We start from the raw sequence: 7,167 nt of genomic DNA on the forward strand, positions 1-7,167 counted from the left end.
CCTCCTCCCTCTAATCCCTCTCTTCCGCAGGGACCCGTCGCCGCTGCCATGGAGGGTCGCCGGCCGGCCGTGGAGCTCGCCGTCGACCTCGCCTTCACCGGGTCCAGCCGGATCCGGGCCCCTTAACCTAGCCGCAGCCCCGCCGAACCCCACTCTCGCCGCCTACCATTGCCGTTCGCCGCCGGCGCCGTCGTGCTCCGCCTAGGGCGAGAGCCGCGTCCGAGTGGGCCCGACCCAGCAGCACCCAGCGCACCGGCCCAGCCCGACCTCCCCGCCGCCCAGGCCGGCCACTCCTTCCTTCTGGGCCGAGCCCAATGGGTGAGATGCCCTCTATTCCCCGCCCTGTGCGCCGCTTAGCTAATCGACGCTCACATGTTTTTTTTAAAATCGGCCGTCCCTAAAAATCTACAACATGATGCATACTTTGACCTGCCATATCTTCTTGCACATAGCTCCGTTTTGCGTGCATAATATGTAAAAATGCTCATCATGAGATGCTCTTCATTTTGTTCCATTGTGCCATGATTGTTTGAGTCCATCTTGATGCCCTTATCATCATTGCAAGAGTGCTATATGATGTTAACTGCTGTCTATTAACAGAACTTGCTGTTTTGCCTTTTTCATTGCATTTTGTGTGTGCATCCTTTGAGCTTGATGTCTACATGAGTTTTGAACTACATCATGCCATCTTTACTGTGGTGCAATCCATGTATTTTTGTGAGTCTTGTAGTGAGTGCATCGAGCTCGTGGAGTAGGGTACTTGCTGTTGTTGTTTTGCTAGGCTGAATCTGTTACATCATGATGCTATGTAAACCTACTGCTACTAGTCATTCTATGCATAATCTGGAGATGTTCACTCAGGATGTTTTGTTATACATGCCATGATCTATTCATCCATGCCCCTGGTTGCATTTATAGCCTGCTGTAGCTTGTTGTAATCTTGCTCCAAACTTGCTAAATAATGTTGCTGTCAGCCTGATAACTCTAAGTTCGATTTTGCCGTGAGCTTTGCTAGTGATCCATGCACCATATGAACTTGCTCTTGCCATGCTTAGCTTCATAAATATGTCTTCTTACTGTTGGTTACATTGTCATGCTATCTATTACTCTCTGGTGAGTTGTACAAGCTCACCAACATGCCTACTTATCGTTGTTCCTACCATGTTTGAATCTATCATATTACTTGCCATGTTTGTATGGGTTCTACCATCTTTATGTTGATCTTTGGAATAAGTTCAGTAAGAGAGTTTTGTTCTTTGTTTTTAGTATTAGCATTCCATGCCTTTGTTTGCCATGATAAGTTCCTGTAGCATGTTGTTTGATAGCTCTAAACTTTGCAACCTGATGTTATTTCTGCTAAGTCTGTAAACTGTTATAATTTGCAATCTTGCCATGTGCTTTTGAGCATGTTCTAGTGTTTTCTGGAGATATCTCAGTGTTCATGTTTTGTCATGCTTTACCTGTAATTCATGACCATGCCTTTTGTTTTTATTTTGAGGTGCTGTAGCATATTGTTTTGATGCTTGCTAAATGCCTAGTTGCTGTTTTGGACAGTTTGTCCTTTAAAATTGTTTCATGTGTATGTGTTGAACCGTTGCTCCGTTTTGAGTGTGCTCTATATGAAACTTAGCTTGATTTTGCATGAAGTTTCATATTATCATGTTGCATCCATGTTTTGAGAGTGTTTTCTTGATGTTTCTATGCATTTTGCATCAATGCCATGTTTAACTTGTTTTGCTCATATCTTCTAGGCCGTAGCTCCGAATTAAATGAACTTTATATGTAACTTGACTAGAATTTCATGTAGATCATCTTGGTGCATCTTAACTTGCTATTTAACAACTTGAACATAAGGTTTATTCAGATCTGGACCAATTTCTAAATTTGCATACGAGGACTTACCGGAATTGTTATATGTTGTTTCCGGCCTCATTTAAACTTGCTTTGATGTGTTGCTCCTGTATGCATCATCTCTTGTCATGAGTAGATTCATGTAGCCTTGTCATGCATCATACTTGGTTGAGCATCATGCCATGTCTATGTGTTGTGTGTTTACCTTGTTGTTTGCTTCTTTCCGGTTGTGCTCCTTCTCGTTAGTTCCTGTTTCCTTGCGATCGTGAGGATACGTTCGTCTAAGCTTGGTTCGGCTTCATTCGTTCTTCTTCTTCATGGACTCGTTCTTCTTCCTAGCGGGATTTCAAGCAAGATGACCATCACCTTGGATCTCACTACTATCATTGCTATGCTAGTTGCTTCGTTCTATCGCTTTGCTGCGCTACCTATCACTTATTCTTCAAGCCTCCCAATTTGCCATGTCAGCCTCTAACCTTTTCACCCTTCCCTGCAAACCATTGTTTGGCTATGTTACCGCTTTGCTCAGCCCCTCTTATAGCGTTGTTAGTTGCAGGTGAAGTTGAAGATTGCCCCATGATGGACAGGATGATGTTGGGATATCACAATATCTCTTATCTAATTAATGCATCTATATACTTGGTAAAGGGTGGAAGACTCGACCTTATGCCTGGTGTTTTGTTCCAATCTTGGCCGCCCTAGTTTCCGTCATACCAGTGTTATGTTCCTTGATTTTGTGTTCCTTACGCGGTTGGGTGATTTATGGGACCCCCTTGACAGTTCGCTTTGAATAAAACTCCTCCAGCAAGGCCCAACCTTAGTTTTTTACCATTTGCCTCACCTAGCCTTTTTCCCTTGGGAGTCGCGCTCCCGAGGGTCATCTTTATTTACCCCCCGGGCCAGTGCTCCTCGGAGTGTTGGTCCAAACTAGAGCACCGTGCGGGACCATCCCTTGGCAACTTGGGTTACGTTGGTACCTCTATGCTTTGCTTATCCGGTGTGTCCTGAGAACGAGATACGTGCGACTCCTATCTGGATTGTCAACACATCAGGCGACATCGGGCGGCTTTGCTGGTCTTGTTTTACCATTGTTGAAATGTCTTGTAAACCGGGACTGATCGGGTCTTCCTGGGAGAAGGAATATCCTTCGTTGACCGTGAGAGCTTGTGATGGGCTAAGTTGGGACACCCCTGCAGGGTATAAACTTTTGAGAGCCGTGCCCGCGGTTATGTGGCAGATGGGAATTTGTTAATGTCCGGTTGTAGATAACTTGACACCAGATTCGAACTAAAATGCATCAACCGTGTGTGTAGCCGTGATGGTCTCTTTTCGGTGGAGTCCGGGAAGTGAACACGGTTTTGGGTTATGGTTGACGTAAGTAGGAGTTCAGGATCACTTCTTGATCTTTGCTAGCTTCACGACCGCTCCGTTGCTTCTCTTCTCGCTCTTATTTGCGTATGTTAGCCACCATATCCTGCTTAGTCGCTACTTTAACCTCACCACTTATCCTTTCCTTACCCTTTAAGCTTTGCTAGTCTTGATACCCATGGTAATGGGATTGCTGAGTCCTTGTGGCTCATAGATTACTACAACAATAGTTACAGGTACAGGTTATGCGATGATCTTGACGCGAGAGCGATGCTTACTTGTTTTGGGGTTCTTCTGCTGCTTCTTCTTCGATCAGGGGATAGGTTCCAGGTCGGCAGCCTGGGCTAGTAGGGTGGATATCGTTGAGTTTCTATTTGTGTTTCATCCGTATTCGGATGTTGGTCTTATGTATGATGTATTGTTGAATTCGTGTGCCATTGTATGCCTTGTATGTATCCCCATCTATTATGTAATGTTGATGTAATTATATCCACCTTGCAAAACCGTATCAATAGGCGGTTCTATCCTTGGTGGGACCTTCGAGTCTCTTCAGGATAGTATCGCATATTGGGCATGACAAGTTGGTATCAGAGCCTCGACCGACCATAGGAGCCCCCTTGATTGATCGTGTAGTTTGGCCATTGTTGAGTCTAGAAGAAAACTGTTTTTGGAGTCTAGTTATATCAGAGAGTAGGAATTCTTTTTACTCCTCAGTCCCTTCATTGCTCTGGTGAGGAATCTTGACGTAGGTGTTTTGAATTACTCCTCTTCCCTTTCAAACTTTCTTTAGGATCACGCAGTTGGTTTTCCGATCGTTAGCTCTCAGCTCTTTTCATCCGGTGCATTTCTCGTCAAGGTGATTCGACCCTCTCCATGTTTGCAAGTTCAATCCTTAGTTGTTTTTCTTTTCCCACCCGCCCACCCTTTTTCTTCTCGGAGCCGGAGTCCGTAACCGAGTATCCATCCTACTCGTGCGAAGCCTTTGCTTTCTTTCAACCGATGTTCTATCTTCAAGTTATTCGTCGGCTCTACCTTCCAAGTTGCCTTTATTTCCCGCCCTCCCACCCTCATCTTCCCAGAGTCTGACTCTCTCTCGACCATCAGTTTCCTTCGTGCGGAACCTCTTTAGCATTCCATCAATTGTTTCAACCGGTGAATTCTCTTTTGTTTGACATTCTTCATCTCTTTACCGGTGGACTCAATTCAAGTTTTTCGGGTTGATCATATTCTTTTCCTTCGATCAAGTGTTTTCCCTGCTCGTTCGCCTCTCGCCAGTTTATCCTTCCGGAGTGCTCAAGACATCTCAGGAGATTCGTCTGTGTTCCAATTAATTCGAGGTTGTCACCTCATTCAAATATTTTAATTGTTCCGGTGTATCATCTATCTCTTCTACAATCCTTTCCAACGGTGTTTTTCTCTTTAGTGGGCCCTAACCCACAGGTCTTTTCCCAGGATCTTACCTGACTCTTCTAATTTCCGGAGCTATTGTCAAATCCTTTTTGAAGTTTAACGTAAGTATGATTTTCATCAGTCAGATCTTTTCCAAGATCAATTTCAAATCATTTTCATTGTTGCCTCAACCTCTTCGCTTTTCGTTCCCCCGGAGTGCCTTATCAACTTTGGTGGTGTTTCTCGTCGTCATTTAAAGACCAAAGAACATTTTTTCCTCTAAATCTTGTCGTTCTCTCGAAGATTCGTGGTTCTAGTTTCATGTTATCCTCTCGAATTATTCCATTTGTCAGATATTCTTTTCTTACCCATCCAGAGTATGTCAGGAGTTGTTTTTCCATTTCTTTCACCGGAGGCCATCGTTCCAGAAGAATTCTTTGTCCTCACATTTCAGCTACCGTTATCCAATTATCCCGGTGCTTCGTTCAAGTGTTCTTTAATCAGCTCATGATCTCTTTGTTCTTTTGCATCTAAATCCCCTCTAGCATATTGGCTCTTCTAATTCTTCTCGGTGATTCAGTTTCTTTCATCAGTCATTTTTGAATTCTTACGGTGGTTCGTTCAAGATTCTTTTTCCTTGTTTATCATTTTAATTCATTCGTTCTTTTCAATCCTACCGGTGGTTCATGAAGACTTTCTCAAGTTTTGTGCTATACCCCCCTTAATCCTTTTCAAGAAGAATAAGTAGTATGCAAAATCCATTGCTTGTCATCAATCTAATTTGATGAAGGATAAGCATACAATAAATCTTATTCTTATTTCATCCAAATGAGTAATCCCTTCCTTAGAGTTTGTTCTTGAGGAATAAATTCTAGTTCCAAGTGTTTTCATCTTTTATTTTCCGGAGCTCAAATTTCCTTGGCCATTTCGTCGGAACCTCCATCCAAATCACCGCCAGGTTCATCTTATTCTTTCATCCTTCATTCTATCTCATCATCTTTTTTGTCACCGGAGTTATTCATGGTGGTTCTTCATGATTTAATTCATTCTTCAAGAGTTTATCAAGATTTTGTTGGTGGAGTTCAAGTATCTTTTCTTCTCGCATCTCGAAGTGCAATTATTCTCCGTATTCTTTTCTACTGGAGTTTTGCATTTCTTTGTTATTCCCAGATATTCAAGCATTTGGTTGTGGCATAATTTCACCTCAAGTTTTGAGTTGTTTTGATAAGTCCACAACAAGCTTATTCTTTCGTGTTGATTTTCTCAACAACTCCGTTCAACCCTTCCTTCTAAATTCTTTTCATTCTATTTAAATTCTTCCAGAGGCATTGCATTGTTTATTTCATCAAGTGCCATATCATTGGGTGAAGTTCATGTTCTAATCCTTCCATTTCTAGTCGGAATGCTGCCCAGATTCTTTTGTTCATTCCTTTTCTATCTTGTTCTAACCGGAGTGGTTTCAGAGTCTATCTTGTTTTCCATGAGCTTTTGATTCTTGTCATATTCGCCGTTTATCTTTTCTAACCGAGTGCTCTCGACTTTGTTCATCTTCTCTCTTGCGTTCTTACTCCACCTCTTCCTCTTTCTCTTCCGTCTCGCTCCTAAGATCTCGGGACGAGATCTCTTGTTAGTGGAGGAGTGTTGTAACACCCCAGATTCGATGCGACAGATGTCTTCCAGTTATTCGCCGTCGCTGCCATGTTATTGCTTGCGTGTTGCATTTTGCCATGTCATCATCTGCATGTTTTTCAAAACTTGCATCTGTTCGGGTTCCGCCGGTTCTCTCTGTTGACCGTTCCCAGTCCGCCACACACGCACGCGCCCGCGGCACCTCCGAAATATTATTTTATTAGTGGCATAAAAATGTTCTCGGAACGGGATGAGAGTTGGCGTGCAGTCTTATTATAGTGTAGGTAGGCCGCCTGTCAAGTTTCGTCGCATTCGGAACTCGTTTGATAGCCCAACCGATAAACTTACAGCCGCAATATAGCCAGTCTAGCGTCGGACGTTTTCGGTATTCGGAAACTGCCACCGGGTCGCTCTGCTTTTCTCTCTTCTCAGCTCGAGGCATTCCACACAGCCCACCTGCAGCCACCTAGTCCCCCCTCTGTTCGGAGCCGTCAGATCGAGATCCGAGGGTCCGTAACGGCCTCAAATCCCCCGTAAACCTAGCCCTGTCTATAAATAGACACCCACCTGCCTAAATTGGACTAACCGTAGCCCCTCCTCAAATTCCGCACCGCCAGCCACCTCACACCTCTTCCTCGGATCTCGTGCCACCGCAGTCTCCTCGAAATCCGGCGCAGGCCACCTCATCACCGCCACTTGGCGTGCCCGGAGTGGTCAGACGTCGCTGTACCACCGCCCGTGGCCAACGGGAGAGTGCCACGTCGCCCTGCCTCCCTCCTCCTCCTGCAGGGCCCGCCGGAGCCCATCACAGGCCCACCCCAGGCCAGATCTGGGCCGGACGAGCCAGCGCAAAGCCGCCATCAGCCCGCCGCCCTCGCTCCCGTGCTCCGCCGCAGGAGCCCGCACCCCGCGCCTCCCCGCGCCAGCCCC

The sequence above is a fragment of the Triticum aestivum genome, chromosome 3B (genome assembly GCF_018294505.1).
Source record: "Triticum aestivum cultivar Chinese Spring chromosome 3B, IWGSC CS RefSeq v2.1, whole genome shotgun sequence".
NCBI classification, from domain to species: Eukaryota; Viridiplantae; Streptophyta; class Magnoliopsida; order Poales; family Poaceae; genus Triticum; species Triticum aestivum.